The 21469-nt window shown below is 33.5% G+C and overlaps 1 long non-coding RNA gene across 2 annotated transcripts in view; it reads right to left on the bottom strand.

The window, feature by feature from the left end:
- Window positions 1-434: 434 nt before the first annotated feature.
- LOC143254537 (uncharacterized) overlaps window positions 435-21469 on the bottom strand; it is a 66468-nt gene continuing 45433 nt past the window's right edge. The window contains exons 3-4 of one of the 2 annotated variants that reach the window (XR_013030242.1): window positions 13119-13309; window positions 435-555 (exon numbers count right to left, since the gene is read on the bottom strand). This is a non-coding gene — a long non-coding RNA (uncharacterized LOC143254537). Of the gene's footprint in view, window positions 556-10228; window positions 12567-13118; window positions 13310-21469 lie in introns of those variants that run through there. The other variant, XR_013030241.1, reaches the window with a different exon arrangement.

The following is a 21469-nucleotide window of genomic DNA, read 5'->3' as shown; positions in this document are numbered from 1 at the left end:
CCAAAAGATACTTCGGAAGTATGCGACTTTCTAAATATTCTGTTTAAGTGTGTCTCTTTATTTCTATTGTCATCACTATAGCAACGTTTATCTACCGAACATCCTGTTATTGCACTGACAAACTCATTCGGCACAAACTAAAGTGTTTTGATAGCAAGTATCGAACTCCTGCATTTATAAGAATTAGACTGACAATGGCATAGATACACTGAAACCGTATTCAGTAAACTGATATTCTTATATGTAACGAGCTCTTAACACTGTAAGGACATTGAAATTGGCACAATTACTTGAAGGCTGCAAAAAATATCCTGACATTGTTTTACATACGAATTAGCTTGTTAATTATAAAATATTGTGCACTTCCTTTACAATATATATGTAAAGGGATCCGTATATATATATATATATATATGTAATGAAATGAATCCATCGAAACTATAACGCAGACTTTATTTTATACGAATACATGGGATTTTTTTACGGAGCTACAACGTTAAAATTCGTGGCTCCTTTCTCCTCGGTGGACATTAGATAGTTCAGTGTAGCTTTGCTCTGAAACAAACAGACACAGGAAATAAAATAGAAAATTTTAAACTCTTATTGGCGCATAAACAGACATTTAAATTTGTTAAATTGTGCTCTCTTGACTAATTAAAATTATTTGTATGATAATTATTTTATTTATCGTTTTAACTGAGTTCAATGTTTCATGGAGTAGGAAAGTTAATTTTCTGTTAATTGACAGGCCTTAAGGTGGGTATTATATGATTATGGTTATTATATTATGGTTTCTTCTTTTTATCTTTTTTATTTTAATCCAAAGTCATATTCATGGTTCTACACAAATGTGACGCGTCTCTGTGGCACATTCTACATAACTATGAATGTATCTGTCTCATTCTGCGCAATTCTGACTTGTCTCTCTGTATCCCTCTGCATAACTGTGAATGGTTCTTGTATCTCATTCTACACAACTGTGATTCAGATTTGTATATCATTTTACACAACTCTGAATCGTATTTATGTCTGATTCTACACAATTGTGACTCTTCACTGTCTCTTTTTCTACATAACCTTGAATCGTATTTGTATCTCATTCTAAACATCTGTGAATCGACTTTATATCTCGTTCTGCACAACTGTGAATCGTCTCAATGTCTCATTCTATATCGGAACTGCTCTTTGACTAATTGATTGAGAGTAGGTGATTTTTCTTCCTTTGTTCAGTGAAGATCGCCTCACATAATAACACATATTATTTATTATATATGTAAAAACGGCTGGTATGAGTAGAGAAAGCACTATGTAGAGGAGCAAACAACGTTTCGACTTTCTTCGGTCATCGTCAGGTTCACAAAGAAAGAAAGAGGCAACTAACCGGTAGCTGACCACATGTTTGAAGGCGGTTGTGTAATTGAGTGTAGGAATGTAGAGGGCGTGCTTAGATGTTGGATATATTTATTAATATAGGTATAAAGGTGTTCCTTTGTATTGGCTTATTTTGGGCTTGAGTTATTGGATAAGTAAGGCTTTTTTTAAGTTTGCATTTGTTTATGTTTGATTCTTATTTAGTATTTGGGTGTTTTCTACGGTTATGTTGTGTTCATTTAATCTGTAGTGTTCGAAAACGTTTGTGAAGGTGACTTTTTCTGTTTTTTTAATCTGGTTTCCGTTTTTGTACTTGTTTCTCCAATATAGAAGTCGTGGCAGTTATCACATTGTATTTTATAAATAATGTTGGTGTGGTGTTTGTCAGCATAGTTTTTACACAGTATAGACCTTAGTTTTGTGCCTGGTTTTTGAATAAATTTGGTATTAACTGGAATGTCACATTTTCTTACTAGTTTTGCCAAATGTTGGTTATTTTTCTGCTGATGTCGGGAATATATGGTATGCAGCAGCATATGGTTTCGTGATTTTTTTAAATTCTGGGATATATTTACTTTTGTTAGTTGATTTTGCTTTTTGTCAAGGTGTGTACATATAATGCTTTTTACTGTTTATGGAGGAAACTTGTTGATGTTGATGAAGTATTGTTTTATTTTGTCTAATTCGTCGTTAATTTTATCTGGTAAACATAGTTTTATGGCTGTGTTTATTTGGTTTCTTAGTGCGTTGAGTTTTTGTTTTGTTTTGTGTGCTGGGTCCCAAGGAATGTATAGTCCAGTATGGGTGATTTTTAGGTGCTATTGCGAAGTTGAGTCCTTTGTTAAGTAAATGTATCTCGTCTGTGTTTAACTGGCGGTCAGATCTGTTAATGAAATATCGTTTCTTAACCTCAAAATTACAAGAACCGATACACAATTTAAAATAGAAATCCACCGAAAAATCACCCATACTGGACTATATATTCCTTGGGACTCAGCACATGAAACAAAACAAAAGCTCAACATACTAAGAAACCAAATAAACACAACCATAAAACTATGGTCACCAGATACAATTAGCGACGAATTAAACAAAATAATTCAATACTTCATCAACATCAACAAGTTTCCTCCACAAACCGTAGAAAACATTATACGCACACACCTAGACAAAAAGCAAAATCAACCCACAAAAGTAAATATACCTCACCATTTAAAAAATCACGAAACCAAACACTGCTGCATATAATATATATCCCGACATCAGCAAAAAATAACCAACATTTGGCAAGAACTAGTAACAAAATATGACATTCCAGTTAATACTAAATTTATTCAAAAACCAGGCACAAAACTGAGGTCTATACTATGTAAAAACTACACTGACAAACACAACACCAACATTATTTACAAAATACAATGTGATAACTGCCGTGTCTTCTATATTGGAGAAACAAGTAGAAAAAATGGAAACCAGATTCAAAGAACACAAAAAGTCACCATCACGTTTTCGAACACTACAAATTAAATAAACACAATATAACCGTAGAAAACACCTAAATACTAAATAAGAATCAAACATAAACAAATGCAAACATTAAAAAAAAAAGCCTTACTTATCCAATAACTCAAGCCCAAAATAAACCAATACAAAGGAACACCTTTATACCAATATTAATAAATATATCCAACATCTAAGCACGCCCTCTACATTCCTACACTCAATTACACAACAGCCTTTAAACATGTGGTCAGCTACCGGTCAGTTACCTTTTTCTTTCTTTGTGAACCTGACGATGACCGAAGAAGGTCGAAACATTGTTCGCTCCTCTACATAGTGCTTTCTCTATCCATACCAACCGTTTTTAAATATATAATTTTCTATACAAGAGGGTTTTCTCGTCATCACGGATATCTTATTTATAGTTCGTCAGAGAGATAAAGGGTGAAATTTGTTTACAGTTTGATTAAGCACTACGTTTGTAGCGTGCAAAGAAATACAATGTATTTGTAGCAGTATTTCAGTGGTACTAGTTGCTCAGTTTGGTGCTCAAAATCACTGGCTTATTATCAGTCAGTATTGGTGTATTCTTTTTCAAAGTAAGCTCTTTGTAATTTAACTCAGGATAGGAGTTATGATTCATTTTTTTACTGTTAAGATTGACCAGCCCCTAACAAACAAGTACTTTGGGTAAACTTTTCCAGTCCTTACACATCAAAATAAACTATAATCCACATAATTTAGCAGTGGAGAACCAGCAACAAACACATTACGCAGAAAATAAAATAAATAAGAAAAAAAACAACGAAAAAATTTAAATATATTTCTAATTATACTTAAGATCGGGTTCCATTTAAACCTACTAACAATAAAAGACGAAAGCTAACACTAATGTTACAGCACTGAGAGATTTTGATGTTGAACAAACATAGAAGGATAAAATAGACTTTATAAAACACCCTTATACCCCTGGTGAAAACTCGAGTGAATGTGAGGTAGGAACGTATATTTCATTAAAAAAAATTCTTGATAATTTGACTAACACGTCAGTGAAGGAGTTTTTTTTTTTTTTATCCTACTATGGTCTCTGTGTTTGTTCTGTTTGTTGAACTTCGAGAAAGCCAGTCGAGAGCTGTCTGCATTTGTCTTTTCTAATTTTGAACTGATAAACTCGATAGAAGGCAACTAACGTACATCACCCAACAGCGAATAGTGGGATTATCTGTTTCTATATTACGCTCCTACAGCAGAAAGGGCGAATATTATATTCGATGACGAAGTTTTTGGAATAACAGCTTCAGCTAGTTAGTTTGTTTATTTTAAATTTCGCGCAAAGCTACGCGAGGACTGTCTGTGTTAGCCATCCCTAATTTAAAACTGAAAACCCAGAGGGAAGGCAGCTAGTCACCACCACCCACCGCCAACTGTTGGGCTACTCTTTTACCAACGAATAATGGGATTAACCGTCACATAATACATGAGATCATGGCTAAAAGGGCAAGCATGTTTGGTGTGACGGAGATTCGAACCCTCGACCCTCAGATTACGAGTCGAGCGCCCCTAACCACTTGGTCACCCAGGACCTAAGAGATTTAGAATGATTCCTGCATAAACTCCAGTGTATAAATGTATGTAATGAGCAACAGGCTGCTCAGGCCAAGATATCAGCTTGTATAAGACAACTGCTCAGGCCTGAACGTGAACATGTATAAATTAGCATAAATATCCCGCATCAGCACTATCACTTGGATAAAATTGTGAATAATTCGAGAAATTATTTGACCCAGTATATCGAAGGTGGAATACAAAGCTTGATACACGAAAAGTTACAGATTTCACTCTGAGAACATTTTACTTAAAATTACTTCTAAATATCTTGACAACGAACTAGAAAGACACATTAAGAGAGAAATGTGTGAAAATACTGATAGATGAGTTGTTAAGAATTACAATCAAATCGCTGCCGCATGTGGCAACATTGCGATTGATCAATCTAAGCCTAAGTAGTGCCTTAAGTCACTCTCAGCATCGTAGGCTAATAGTATTTGTTGGATGTGTTAGACAATAAAGAGATCAAGGCTCAATGATTGTCCTCAACAATGAGTGTAGTTGTACAGGAATACTTATACACTCTCATTGTGGTTAGTAAAAGATAATGCAGTTCTTGTGAATACAGAAGTCTGTATGAACTTAGTAGATGTTCAAGTGTAATTGGTAATTAGAATCGAGTAGAAAAGCCTGGCTTTAACGTAAGAATATTTCACATATCAGACATATAATGCTGGAGGCTTTCTGAATAAGTTACAAAAATTAACTGTTTAGGCAGAAGAGAAATTTTTAGCTCATTGAAGGCAGTATGACAATGACAAGAACGACACCTGTTGGATTTTTTATAGGTGAAATTTGTTTAAAAACTGGAGAAAATAACGAATATTAGGAATATATAATACCTATTCTATCTTACATCCCTGATTCAATGACAATTATAAAGATAAGCTACACGAATATTTGACACCACTGTGACTGACGACAAACAACTATTCTAGATGGATTCGTAGAGAGGTACATCTATGAAACCCGATTACATCTTAAAACTTTTGTTGCAAAACTTTAAATGTAACATCCACAATCTGAAAATAAAGATATGTATACTAAAAAGAAATTTGGTTTCATTTTATGGTGATTATTTTTCAAGCCAAAAAAAAAAGAAACAACCGTAGAGAAATCGAATCAAGCCACTACGTGGGAACGTTACGTGGGAAATGATTTTTTTCCTTATTTTGCAGTTGCTGTATTTTCACGCATTATTTTTAGACATACTCTGAGGCTAAATTAGCAAAAGTTTGTTAAACGAATGTCAGTGTTTTAAAAAAGACAACTTTAACGTAGGTATATTTGTCTTTGCATAACACGCTGAGAAAAATCGAATCGAAGATGGTGCAAAAGTGAGTAATTACATATATCAATGTCACCTAAATTATTTCCAAAGAGTTAAGTTCAGTAGAAATACACACGAAACTCTGCTGTGATTAGTTATATAAGCGATGACTCGTAATCCTTGGTATGACATGTTCAACTGACTGATGAAATAATATGAGTTAGAAAGCATCAGAGACACTTCGTTGAATTACCACGTTACAAGGAGTTTTAGTTGGTATTGGAAACTGTCCAACATATAACATGAAATATGAATAATCTCTCCAGTAATACACAGGCAGTTATCAATGTTGTCTATAGCCAGCACTGATGCAAATGAATACCTGCAATTCAAAAGCATCCAGTATGATCCCACTTTGGATTCCAAAAAGGAAACCCATCGAAGTTTTGAGGGAACAAGAAACCCAAGCATCATTAGCATGTGTAATATTAATGAAATAGAAGGGAAATTAAGTCCACCATATGAGGTGGCGGATGGAAAAGAAAAGTGCACATCTTGGGTGTGATAGAGGTAAAAGGCAACCTGATGTAAAAACAATGTTCAATTCTACAAAATAATTTGAAGCCCATTTTTCAGTACCTTAAGCCAAAAACTCTACATAAAAAATGACTATATAATGAGAGGATATCGACGATTCACCTGCAGTTAATTTGATGTTAAGTTGTTTTGTTTTTGTATCTGATTATATAAATTGATAACGATTCAGTTGTGGCAACGCGATATAACTTGAATTAAGTGCCAAAACCTCTTGCAAGAGATGTACTTTCAAAAAACGTCATGAACTTAATTGGACCTTTGCCAAGATCATCTAGAAACAGATATTTTATTCTGATGGCTTCTGAGTAATATTATATTGATAGAAACGTATCCCATTTCTTATTACACTGCTTAGTCTGTACTTGAAGATACTACCAGTTTGGAGTACCTAGAGAAGTACTTCATGATTAAAAAAATGCTATCTATTTGATAAATCGTCTGATGAAATGAAGATAAAATTTCTACTGAAACTTCTCAATCACACTCTACAATCTATAAGAGTTAATCCAGAAAATAGCATAATCTAAAAAGAAAATTATGTTAAAATAGCGAACTATTCTAAGGAGGACGTTAAACCCATCTGCATCTTATACCTTACCGTTTCGGAGTTCATTGGTTACCAACTACCACCACCCCATAGTACGTGTCATGAATGCACAAATTATCATCAAAATATACTTGCAAAAACATACACGGAAAGATAAAAGACTAAAAATCAAACTATTACAAATATACAAGGGATAAATATATGACATTATTCACCAGCAACACGAGAACTGCTCACCCTTGGCTTGGTCGGTTACAGAGTTAACAAACAACTGAAACTCCAAACTACAAATACTTGGAGATATTCAAGGCTAATTCTGGTATTACACACCTGAATAACCTCATTATCTGGTTGATGCGTTACCAATGGACTGACGGAATTCGAAGACGGAGTATCGTGAACTAATAGAGGAAATACACTTATTTTTTTTATTTCTAACTCATTTTTTAGTCTGCATAGTCTTTGATTAGTTTTATTGTGATTAATTAATATGTTTATTACATTTTGAGCCTTCATGTATTAACTTGGTAGTTGTCGATACGTCTAACTGTAGTGTCTCTGCATGGAACAAACAAATAACTTTGATCATATTGAGACCTTAGCTGTTTCTCAACTGTGAAATATTCTAATATTGGGTGTTTAAACGAAGAACGTGTGTTTCTAGGCATAACGATATTATGACTATACTCCAATCTGTATTTTGCATGAACCAGGCTGATAGTGAAGTTGTATTGAACTCTTGTATATCCTGGCTGAATTAGATCTGTATTGACATCTATAACAAACTGCTATGTTTATACGGCTTGATCTGGTATTACCATACGATTTTAGCTTTTCATCCTGCATGAATAAGCTGATAACGGAGCATGTGTTGGGTTCCTGTTTCTGCATGAACTGAATGGATGTAGACTAATATATTGGACTACCAAGTCTTTTACAATTCAGACTTATATTGATGTGTATGTATGCTGAACTCTTAGCACTATTTGATCAGACTTCACCCTGCTCACACACATTTAATACCAACATGCTGTTGAAACGTGTCTTACACGTGCACATTACTAAAAATTAATACATTGAGTGTAGTGTTAATTATACGAAGTTCTGTTTACTATCAATTAAAATGATCATCTGAATGGATGAATAGCTTAATCTTTGATATAACTGGTTTAGCTTTGATGGTGACTATAAAAACTGGTGGTAAGCAGCCATCGCTGAAGTACTTCATAAGCCTTCTTTTAAAAATATATGGTTTATTATAACAGTTGGGTTTACCTAGTTATTTTCACATGTAATCTAGTGAGATTTGGTCAATCCACTTTCACTCGTACTTTACAAAGAATAGGTGGAATGAAATACTACTTCGAAAATGCCCATATTTTACATCAAGTAAAGAAAATTAGAATAGTGGAACAAAAAGAGAAGACCGCTGTCTTCCCCATTATAAGAGTTAATGTGATTATCACAAATAGAGAAGACCGCTGTCTTTCCTACTATAAGTAAGAGTTAATTAATGTGATTATCACAAATAGAGAAGACCGCTGTCTTTCCCATTATAAGTAAGAGTTAATGTGATTATCACAAATAGAGAAGACCGCTGTCTTTCCTACTATAAGTAAGAGTTAATGTGATTATCACAAATAGAGAAGACCGCTGTCTTTCCCATTATAAGAGTTAATGTGATTATCACAAATAGAGAAGACCGCTGTCTTTCCCATTATAAGTAAGAGTTAATGTGATTATCACAAATAGAGAAGACCGCTGTCTTTCCCATTATAAGAGTTAATGTGATTATCACAAATAGAGAAGACCGCTGTCTTTCCTACTATAAGTAAGAGTTAATGTGATTATCACAAATAGAGAAGACCGCTGTCTTTCCCATTATAAGAGTTAATGTGATTATCACAAATAGAGAAGACCGCTGTCTTTCCTACTATAAGTAAGAGTTAATGTGATTATCACAAATAGAGAAGACCGCTGTCTTTCCCATTATAAGAGTTAATGTGATTATCACAAATAGAGAAGACCGCTGTCTTTCCCATTATAAGAGTTAATGTGATTATCACAAATAGAGAAGACCGCTGTCTTTCCTACTATAAGTAAGAGTTAATGTGATTATCACAAATAGAGAAGACCGCTGTCTTTCCCATTATAAGAGTTAATGTGATTATCACAAATAGAGAAGACCGCTGTCTTTCCTACTATAAGTAAGAGTTAATGTGATTATCACAAAAAGAGAAGACCGCTGTCTTTCCTACTATAAGTAAGAGTTAATGTGATTATCACAAATAGAGAAGACCGCTGTCTTTCCCATTATAAGAGTTAATGTGATTATCACAAATAGAGAAGACCGCTGTCTTTCTCATTATAAGAGTTAATGTGATTATCACAAATAGAGAAGACCGCTGTCTTTCCCATTATAAGTAAGAGTTAATGTGATTATCACAAATAGAGAAGACCGCTGTCTTTCCTACTATAAGTAAGAGTTAATGTGATTATCACAAATAGAGAAGACCGCTGTCTTTCCTACTATAAGTAAGAGTTAATGTGATTATCACAAATAGAGAAGACCGCTGTCTTTCCCATTATAAGTAAGAGTTAATGTGATTATCACAAATAGAGAAGACCGCTGTCTTTCCTACTATAAGTAAGAGTTAATGTGATTATCACAAATAGAGAAGACCGCTGTCTTTCCCATTATAAGAGTTAATGTGATTATCACAAATAGAGAAGACCGCTGTCTTCCTACTATAAGTAAGAGTTAATGTGATTATCACAAATAGAGAAGACCGCTGTCTTTCCCATTATAAGAGTTAATGTGATTATCACAAATAGAGAAGACCACTGTCTTTCCCATTATAAGTAAGAGTTAATGTGATTATCACAAATAGAGAAGACCGCTGTCTTTCCTACTATAAGTAAGAGTTAATGTGATTATCACAAATAGAGAAGACCGCTGTCTTTCCCATTATAAGAGTTAATGTGATTATCACAAATAGAGAAGACCGCTGTCTTTCCCATTATAAGTAAGAGTTAATGTGATTATCACAAATAGAGAAGACCGCTGTCTTTCCTACTATAAGTAAGAGTTAATGTGATTATCACAAATAGAGAAGACCGCTGTCTTTCCCATTATAAGAGTTAATGTGATTATCATTAAATCACCTTACAGTGTAAAGTATTGCAGTGATTTCTCCAACAACATTTTTAAACCCTTCTTAAATGTTCCTACGAACCGAAACGTGAGTGTTGTTTCAAATTGTAATCAGTGACTTTCCCCAACATTTTAAAGCACGTACACTCGGCTGTAGAAAGTTTTCTGGGAAAGAAATAACATATTTCAAATTTATCTAAACATTATTTATTCCATTATAAAAACAAGCTGTTCAGAAAGTTGACATCTACATTGAAATATGGAGAAAAAATGGTAAACACAGAGTTGGAACCTCTAAAGACCGAGGGATTTCTTATAATGTTTTTTTTTTTTTTTCAAAACGAAGTCATATACTTAATGACCTCAAAACTGTGACAATATATAATCTCAAAGTATAAGATTAAATAAGTCTCTTTCTCTCGCTCTCTATTTAACTCCAGTTAAAACGTAACTCAGGTCATAAACACACACTCTTCGGATAAAACATAATCCACGTATCAATTCCCCTGTTTATCGATAATCCAGATCCGAAAAGCAAAATGGTTGTTTCAAAACCGTGTATATTCTGATTTTCTAAACTTTGTTGGCTTTTATTTCTTTCAACAGCTGATACGTTAAAATCGTCGAATGTAGTTTAGCGTTTCCAGCTATTTCCAATAAAACAAAATGCTATTCTTATTTCAGTTTAACTGGTCCTAAAACGTGTTCAGGACTATACAAATAAACTTCGTAGTAATATATCAAAACCGTTTGAAAATCGAAACAAGAATTTTTTTTTTATAATAAACACACTGAAGATAGGGCGACTTGTTAGTTTAAAATTTTTCATTCGTGTCAGGAGTTACCAAGATTCATAATTATCTTCAGTTGGTCTCATAACTTATTCAAAACACTTCTAATATTAACCGTATCAGTAGCCATGAGACCATTCTCTCATAGTAAGTTTAGCCTACACCTACCTGCATGTGATTTTGTGTGTGTGTTTATTTCGATTTTATTATTTAGATTTTATGACTTCTTTTCACGTATGTTGAAAGTTGGGACCGAACCTTTATAACAAGTGGGCTAATATCACTTTATTAAGCTTACCTCATACCACTTCGTACCAATTAATGAGCGTTAAAATATATCTCTAATTAGAAAGTGACGTTTTAACAACAACGTCGAACACGTTTTTCTAAACAATAAAAAAAATAAACCACCATGCTCCTCCCCTTCTTTCTTTAGTGCGCGTGACACGTGGGGTATGCCACGAGGCAGCTTCACATGATTTTGATCTCAGGCGAGTTTCAGAGAAGGGCGTGCTTAGACATTCAGAAAAATCCTTTGGTTTGTACGTTTTCAGTTTTGTTCAGTTTAGCTACAGTAAATTTCTTTTTGTTCTCTTTGATTACAAATCTTTCACTGGCTTTTGTTCACACTCATAATTAAACTAAAAAAAAATCCCAGTAAAGTATATAAAAACAAACATTTCTTGTTTGGTTTCGTTGTTTTATAAAATGAAAATCCTACTTTAAACGTTAATCCCCTATAATGAAAGATAGCATGAAACTTGACACTTAGCATATGACTGTGTGGATTTACAATTGGTATAAAAATACGTTATGTTTTCCTTATTTCCCCAAAACATATAATCACCTGTGTAGTCATTCACTGAAAATTCGAAACAATGTTTTCACCCAGTTCAACGAGTGGTTCAAATTTTTGTTAATTAAATATTTCTTTGAGCATTTCAGTTGTTTCTTAACTGCAAAAAGACGGCGGATTTTAGTCAGTTGGATTCAACTGTGTATAGAAATAAGAGGAGAAAGGGCGGCATAGTTATATTAACCCTTGATTTTGGTTATATAAGCCACCGGTTTACATAAGTTATTATTTGATTTCATTCTATCCGTTATTGTTTCTCTTATAGTTTTGCTACAAAACTTTGAGTTGATTCAATCACTCAAGTGCTTACGATGTCATTACTACGATCTAATAAACAAAGTAAAAACTACGTTTTCTTAATGTTAGAAAATGAAAAGGAGAGTTAAAAGTAATGTTAATTTAGCTAACACGTGCGGTATTGTGTATTTTACAATATTAAACAGGGGTTAACACTCGCAAAATTAAAATGGAGTTTATTTACCAATTTGAACATCGAAAAAATGCCAATAATAAGAAAGCAAATACAAGAATAATTTAATACACTTCTTTTGAAGAAGTTGCAGAGCACTTAGGAAGTTATAAAACCTGCGGAGTGTCAGTAATAGTTTTAGCACGATAGAAGACTGGACTGTCTCTGATGATGGTTAAGGCGTTGAACTCGTAATTTGAGGGTCGCGGGTGTGAATCCCCGTCGCACCAAATATGCTCTCCTTTTCATTCGTGGGGTTATAATGTGATGGTCAATCCCACTACTCCTTTGTAAAAGAGTAGCCCAAGAGTTGGCGACGGGTGGTGATGACTAGCTGCCTTACCTCTAGTCTTACATTGCTAAATTAGGGACGGCTAGCGCAGATAGCCCACGAGTAGCTTTGCTGGAAATTCAAAAACAAACAAACAAACAATAGATATAAGTTGATACTCGTTGTTCTGATACAATTTTATAAATAAACTTACAGCAACATTTTTTTATACAATCGTATGTCCTTACAACAATTTCAAGTTTCTAAATGTGTATAGATATGTTTCTGTATGAGCGTCCAACCTGAAAATGTTTTAACATGTGGCAGTGCTTTTTTTTGGGGGGGTGTACAGTATTAAACTTAATTAAATATTTAATTATTCTTATACCTAATTAGTCCTTAGTCTCGAGAGACCAGTCCATGCCAACAATCTTAAAAACAAACCATTAAACTTCGTGAATTATCGTAAACTAAAAATAGCACTTTAATACGTGAAAACAGTCAACATCTTGCACTACGACATTAGCTTTAAAATTTGAAATAGATCACAAATGGAACGTTATAGTCAGGTTTTGTTTTGTTACATCAAATTGATTGCTACATTACATTTCCTAAAGGAGTATTAGAAGCTAGAATCGCCTATGGTTTACATTTAACTGTAAACTAGTTTCAAACAATACTTACTTCGGAGAAGTTAAAACAAGTAAAAGTGTTTGTGTTTTCATATAGCAAAGCCACATCGGGCTATCTGCTGAGTCCACCGAGGGGAATCGAACCCCTGTACTAGCGGGGGCCAAAACAAGTAAGACAACCATCGGGTAGACAGCCAGCTATCTAGAAATGTTCTCAACCTGATCCAGTTTGATCCAGTTCTCCTATAGAGTAAAAATATATTGAAATATTCTATTCAACGTTCGAAAGACTCATTAGCAACAATAAAATACTGTAAAATTGTCCATTGATACGATAGAGATTAACTGATAGACGTAGAAGATACCTTTATATTTACTAACTTTTGTTTCCCATATGTATATGTATTGTTTTCCTGGTAAATATTCTGAAGTAGCCTGTGTTTAGGATTTTATACTTACAAAAGAAGACAGGATAAAACCAACGGGTAATTCAGCAGTGACTAAGTTCTGCTTTAGTCAGAGGGTTTCTTAATAGAAACATCAAGATTCCTAATAACACACATTAACTATATGGCGGAGTGAAAAGTTTTAAAATGTAGATGTTACTCAGATGGTGCTAAAATATCACATATAGTACGTATATTATACTTAACTTATTACTTTGAAACAAACAATACTTAAATTGGTCTGGGTTCTTTTTGTCCCACCCTGTACAAAGCCCACACTCTGAATTTAAGAGTCACAAAAAGGATAAGGCGAGAAAATTTTCTACTATATACCAAAATTCTGAGTATTAACGCAAATTATCAGGTTTTAATAACGTGAGAGTAGCCTGACATAAAAAAATCTAAACATACTTAGAGAATGGATGTTTTCGTGTACATACGTGTTAATGTTTGACAGCTTTTTCACGAATACATGCGAAGTGGATGCAAAACAAAACTTTGCAAGTTCACACACGTATTCGCCAGCTGAAAAATGTATTGTTTGTAATCTCTGCGTGTAGCTAGCTCCTATCATATCTTTCTTCCAAAGTTTTTCGGTATTCTCTTACACAAAGAGCTACGTGGATACAAGTGTAGAACGACGGGTACAAGACGAAGAAGTAAGCTTCCGTAACAAACACAAAAGACTTTAGACGTAATGTACTTTTAGTCACGTAATCTTGCCTGCTTCTTCGAGTATACTCTACTCAATTTTTTCGTACTCTCCTTGTTTTTGTGTTTTTTTTTACTACTCTAAAAAACAAAACTTTGAATATATCACATGTTAAGAATTTGCTGTTATATTTTTCCTGCTCTAAAATATGTTTTATTTTCCTTCAAAGCGCTGGTTGATAACACGAGGACGATTTTTCAAACACACACAGCATAATGTGTATCATTAATCAACCACTTAGGAAAAGTTTAACACTTGATATCTGTTGACGAATTTAGTTGTTTCCCACCAGCCATGTGTCCGTGAACGATAAACAGTAAACGCGAAATTACACTGGTCAATGAAACGTTTATTTTTGAATTTCGCGCAAAGCTACACAAGGGCTATCTGCTCTAACCGTCCCTAATTTAGCAGTGTAAGACGAGAGGGAAGGCAAGCAAGTCATCACCACACACCGCGAAATCTTGGGCTACGCTTTTACCAACGAATAGTGGGATTGACCGTATCATTATAATGCGCACATGGCTAGAAGGTGTTTGTTTGGTGCGACAGGGATTCGAACCCACCACCCTCAAATTACAAGTCGAACGCCTTAACCCACCTGACCATGCCGGGCCGTGGATATAGGTGTACGCCTGAAATTAATTCAAAGGAAGATATCTATTTCTCTTTTTTGGAATTTCGTGCAAAGCTACTCGAGGATTATCTGCGCAGGCCGTCCTTAACTTAATAGAATGAGACTAGAGGGAAGCAGCTAGTCATCACTACCCACCACCAACTCTTTTACCAACGAATAGTGGGATTGACCTCACATAATATCGCCCACACGGTTAAAACAACGAATATGTTTAGTGTGACGAGGATTCGAACTCGCGACCCTCAGGTTGCAAGTCGAATGCCTTAACCACCTGGCCATACCGAGCCCACCTGATTTTGAATTACTCTAATATATTAAGAAACCTTAAATATTTCACGTGCACACTATAAACTACACATATTTTCATAAAATGTACATTAAATTTATTTAATTCACACATTTATTCAGTGGAGCTTAAAAGTTTAGGACTGCTGACAAAATCAGTATCTACTCGAAAAATAGTTCGCACTCCAAAGAATAGCAATGGTGGACGTCTTTTTCTGGAACATGTTGAATATAACTACAGCCTCCTAGTAGCACAGCAGCATATCTTCGGACTGAGAGCGCTACAAACTGGGTTTTGGTGGTGGGCAGAGCACAGATAGCCCATTGTGTAGCTTTGTGTTTAATTCCAAACAAATTAAATCCATATAATTACATTTGTTGTAATTACTAAATATGCTACCTTACCAATATTGCACCAAAAGATATATATTGATCAATGCAAGAAGAAGGAGGTCTTAGCTGTTAAAATTTTAAAACAGTATAGCACAACAGTTGGTGAGAATAAGTGCTACTACTGCTCTATAATGCGTTTCAATAAGTGCCTAGTTCAAAATTTTCAAGTATTCAAATAGTCCTAAATATGGTTTTTATGAGCCAAATTTTGGTGATTTAATACAAGATTTTCAAAATAAGTACGGCTTGTAGATACTTTGAGAAAGGACCAGAAAGGACGAAATCTTGGTCTCTTGGACTAAAAATAATCTATACCCAGGTTCCATAGAAACAAAAACCACTTATCATGTCATGTCCCTTTGCCATTAAATATTGACAGTTAAGGTTTCATAGCTACACTGTTTCCTTCTTTCTTCATTAACACTATAATCCTTTCCTGCTTTGATAATCATTTCTACATCTGATTTTTTTTGTCACATCTAGATCCTTTTTCAAGTCTTTATCAACAGCTTATCAGATCCAGGATTTCTACCAAAATAAATAGTGGTTAGCTAAAAATACGCTTTAATCCAGGGAGGCACAAAACGTCTGGAGTGGTAATTATATAACCTGAAAGTTATAATAATGTGACAAAATACAATTATATAGTAATTAAAAACCTCAAAGTTATAATAATGTGAAAAAACAATTACATAGTAATTATATAATCTGAAAGTTATAAGAATGTAAAAAAACAATTATGTAATAATTATATAACCTGAAAGTTATAATAATGTGAAAAAAACAATTATGTAGTAATTACATAATCTGAAAGTTATAAGAATGTGAAAAAACAATTATATAGTAATTACAAAATCTGAAAGTTATAAGAATGTGAAAAGAACAATTATATAGCATTTATATAATCTGAAAGTTATAAGAATGTGAAAAACAATTATGTAGTAATTATATAATCTGAAAGTTATGAGAATGTGAAATAAAACAATTAAATGTATAAAGTGTGTTACACAGCAGAATATGTCTAATACAGTTGTCGTAGTTGTAAATGTAATGATACAGACAGCTGAGTTAAGATTTCTAATACAGTTGTCGTAGTTGTAAATGTAATGATACAGACAGCTGGGTTAAGATGTCTAATACAGTTGTCGTAGTTGTAAATGTAATGATACAGACAGCTGAGTTAAGATGTCTGATACAGTTGTCGTAGTTGTAAATGTAATGATACAGACAGCTGAGTTAAGATGTCTAATACAGTTGTCGTAGTTGTAAATGTAATGATACAGACAGCTGAGTTAAGATGTCTAATACAGTTGTCGTAGTTATAAATGTAATGATACATACAGCTGGGTTAAAATGTCTAATACAGTTGTCGTAGTTGTAAATGTAATGATACAGACAGCTGAGTTAAGATGTCTAATACAGTTGTCGTAGTTATAAATGTAATAATACAGACAGCTGGGTTAAGATGTCTAATACAGTTGTCGTAGTTGTAAATGTAATGATACAGACAGCTGAGTTAAGATGTCTAATACAGTTGTCGTAGTTATAAATGTAATGATACAGACAGCTGGGTTAAGATGTCTGATACAGTTGTCGTAGTTGTAAATGTAATGATACAGACAGCTGAGTTAAGATGTCTAATACAGTTGTCGTAGTTGTAAATGTAATGATACAGACAGCTGAGTTAAGATGTCTAATACAGTTGTCGTAGTTATAAATGTAATGATACAGACAGCTGGGTTAAAATGTCTAATACAGTTGTCGTAGTTGTAAATGTAATGATACAGACAGCTGAGTTAAGATGTCTAATACAGTTGTCGTAGTTGTAAATGTAATGATACAGACAGCTGAGTTAAGATGTCTAATACAGTTGTCATAGTTATAAATGTAATAATACAGACAGCTGGGTTAAGATGTCTAATACAGTTGTCGTAGTTGTAAATGTAATGATACAGACAGCTGAGTTAAGATGTCTAATACAGTTGTCGTAGTTATAAATGTAATGATACAGACAGCTGAGTTAAGATGTCTGATACAGTTGTCGTAGTTGTAAATGTAATGATACAGACAGCTGAGTTAAGATGCTCTCTATAAAAATTGTCACAGATTTTGTTGGATCAGTGTCAACCATCGTTCAATTGAAGTTATGGGACCATTTAACTTTTAATAAGAAAATTGAAGAGCAAATTAAACAGCCAAAAGCGCATATTCACACACCATTAAATAATTTAACGGGGAATCGTATCACAAAATTGAATGGCCCAGCTATTAAAAAAAAACTCATTAAAATTAGTAAATAACTGCTAAAATTATTTCTTTAACTAAACAAAAGTTCTAACAAATGAAGGTTCTACTAAACTTTAAAATGTATCCAAGAAAATCATACATAAATATATCAAATAAAGAAAAATTCATATCATCTTAGGTCAAATATAAAACTAGTAAAGCGAGCAAGGCTTAATGCTACCTTGCTTTGTCAGGGCTGTAAATTATATTTATAGAAACTATTGATAAAACAGCTTAATCAACTAAAACTAGCAGATAATTGTGCCAAATACTTAATGACTAATACGTATACCAGTAATGAAACAAATACACATAGCAAAAATATTTTCTTCACAGTTTTACTAGAAACTTTGCAAGAAAAAATTTATATATATATATACGAAACGTCTAAAATATTATACAATTACATTTATTATCCACGACTTTATCTCATTAAATTAATAGTTTGATGCATTTAAAAATGAACTAATCTTTTATGAGTTAGTGCCATAATAATCAATGAATTTTCAATTATTCTAGGCTACATTACGAAAACATGCCCTACACCAATGGCTACATTACGAAAACATGCCCTACACCAATGGCTATATTACAAAAACATGCCCTACACCAATGGCTACATTACGAAAACATGCCCTACAACAATGGCTACATTACGAAAACATGCCCTACAACAATGGCTACATTACGAAAACATGCCCTACACCAATGGCTACATTACGAAAACATGCCCTACACGTCATGTCGGTAGTTATATCTATAGCGAAAACAGTTAACTGTGAATTTCTGTCTGGTTTCTAACAGCCTGGACAGCAAATTTCGGTAAAAGACTTTAAGAAATCTTAAAGAACGTTTCTTAACAGATTTTAAATTACAACTCGAATATACATTAAACTAAACTAAATGCCAGTCACATTCTCGAATGAGTTACGTTAATCAAGCCACAATAAACGCCAAGACTGCCATAATAAAATACCTCAACATGAAGTCTACAACTTACAATTTAATAACCATTCATAGATCATTCTAAAAAATCCAGCTCTAATAAGACGCTCATATGAAGTATTTCAAACACATGTTACGTCACGTGACAAAACTTGTATTTATGATCAGTTAAACTTCGACCTTCATCTGATAAGACGAACTTGAGAACAATATTAATACTACAATAAAACATTTCTATTTCTTCCAATTCATTGGGTTTTTATCATTATATAACAAATTAAGCCTAAAACACAAGGTTTGAGTTAAAACGATGCCGCATTGTTTATACCCCAACAATAGCCACCTAGACATTATTGCTGTAATTTTCAGTAAATCAGTGGTAAGTCCATGGACTTACGACACTCAAATCTAGGGTTCGATTCATAGAGCCGGAAACAGTTGACCTGGCCTATTATGTAAAAATGATATAAATATTTAATCAAAGATCTTAATAAGGATCTAAACTGGATTAATAAATCTTCCATCTCAACTCTATAAGCAAAATAAACGTGCATGGTCACAACGTGATAAACCATTGATGATACCAGGGTCAAGATTTACTGTACTCAAACCACAGATTTAAAGGCTTTTTTTTAACAATACAGAAAAATAATTACTACTACAATATTCAGAACATTTTATGACAAAAGAAAGTACGACGTACATTCGATCCGAAAATTTTGTTGCATTTTCGATACAAATAATGACTCAAGGAAAGCATTTTAATATATTCTTAATCTTTGTGTGTTTACTGTTATCACCATTGTATATTCAGTGAGAGAATATGTCTTTTGTAACAGGTATGTCACAGAAAAACAGTAGAACAAATGTTATATGTATAATACTACCATATCAGCATCATTTATTAAATACGACGATACAAGTTACTTGTTCTTTCTGGGTGTTCTTTTGTTTGTTAAATGTAAAGAATTGTTAGTCAGTATAGATAAACAATAAAGAGTAATGCGAAATTTCAGTTGTTTGACACGTTAAGTAACGTCAGCATCCTTTGCACATGCGTGAATCCACGGTTGATTGGTGAAGCCTGAATAACACATGAGCTGACCAAGATGAAAGAGTTTTATTGATTTTTAAAGCCGGGGGAGGAGAGATGATGCAGCAAGAGATTGTAAGAGATGCATGGATATTTTACAAAAAAGCAGACCAGCCTAGGGCTGCCAATATCGATTTTTAATTTAAAGTTGCTGAGCTTTGTCCTGGATGAGTAAGACCAGGCTGATGAAGAATCGCCATTTTGGTAGAGCTAAGGGGTCGACTTAAAATTGTGTATTCAACTAAAAACAGTATTCGGAATGTTTGACTGGATTTATTGAGAAATAATAATTGAACTAAAGTGGTTTGCTATCATATCGTTTTAATTACCACTTGCTTATCAATCAGAATATTTCTAAAACATAATTCCAACTTATATCGTTCTGACTCCGTGTTTGATGTGTTTGATCCGCACGCGTGGAGTTTGAAAAACGACAAAAAAAAATAAAAGTCACAAAAACTATGTTCTTATTTCGAACTCATATTTTATAAAATATCGTTCATGAGAATAGCTAAAGCTAATAATCTGAAAACAAAATAACATACACGACTTTCAAGAATCGCTTAGAACAGCAATAATTAAAGAAATAACAAAGATCTGGAACAATCGTATTTTGTAAATCAACCTTTCGTGGCTGCTTTTTGTTTCAGCTTTTAAATTTGATTATTGTACATTTTATACAACAGATCTCTCGAACTGAATACAGAATTTTGCATCAGGAATGTTTTTCTCAATTGTTTCTATCACTATTATTTGTAAATAATAAAATACTTACATAATGTATCTGAACATGACTACTATTGATTTTTTTTTTTATAAATACCCGTGCATCCGGGTATTAAAATCTAGGAGTCTATCCACTTCAGCAATAGGTCGATTTGTGTGTGGAGACTAAAGTGAAATGTATTATAATGGCCAGCTTTTTGTAAAGGTTAATATACAGGAAATAATGCTGAAAAACACGTGCTTATTTGACTGCAGCTTAGATCAGTAATGGAACGCTGCGGCACAGACAAGCATATCAATAGTTGTTTGAAAATATAAAAATAATGAAGCATACGCATTAATTTAATAGTACTGGAAGTTATGTGTTGGGATCAGCGATTGTATATACTATTCATTAGAAAAAGAATTGTGTGTGTATGTGTGAATTCTAGTGTGAATGAGAATTACTGTGTGTTTGTGGGAAGGGGTATAAAGAATATTGTTTGTGTAATTAAGAGAAAAACGTTTGTGTGAAGATAACACTGAAAGCAAATAAAAATAAAATTGTGTGTGAGTGTTAGAGTCGGGGATTGATACCTGCCATGATATATGAGAAGCCATGTTTAGAACTAGAGAGAACAATATGATGTATGTGAGATAATTTAAGAGTTAGTTTCTAGAAGTGATAGCTGCCATGATATATGAGAAGCCGTGTTTAGAACTAGAGAGAACAATATGATGTATGTGAGATAATTTAAGAGTTAGTTTCTAGAAGTGATAGCTGCCATGATATATGAGAAGCCGTGTTTAGAACTAGAGAGAACAATATGATGTATGTGAGATAATTTAAGAGTTAGTTTCTAGGAGTGATAGCTGCCATGTTGAATGAGAAGCCGTGTTT

The sequence above is a fragment of the Tachypleus tridentatus genome, chromosome 6, assembly GCF_004210375.1.
Source record: "Tachypleus tridentatus isolate NWPU-2018 chromosome 6, ASM421037v1, whole genome shotgun sequence".
In the NCBI taxonomy this organism is placed as follows: Eukaryota; Metazoa; Arthropoda; class Merostomata; order Xiphosura; family Limulidae; genus Tachypleus; species Tachypleus tridentatus.
The sequence above is the reverse complement of the archived record's forward strand: the minus strand, read 5'-3'. Positions and strand labels throughout refer to the sequence as shown.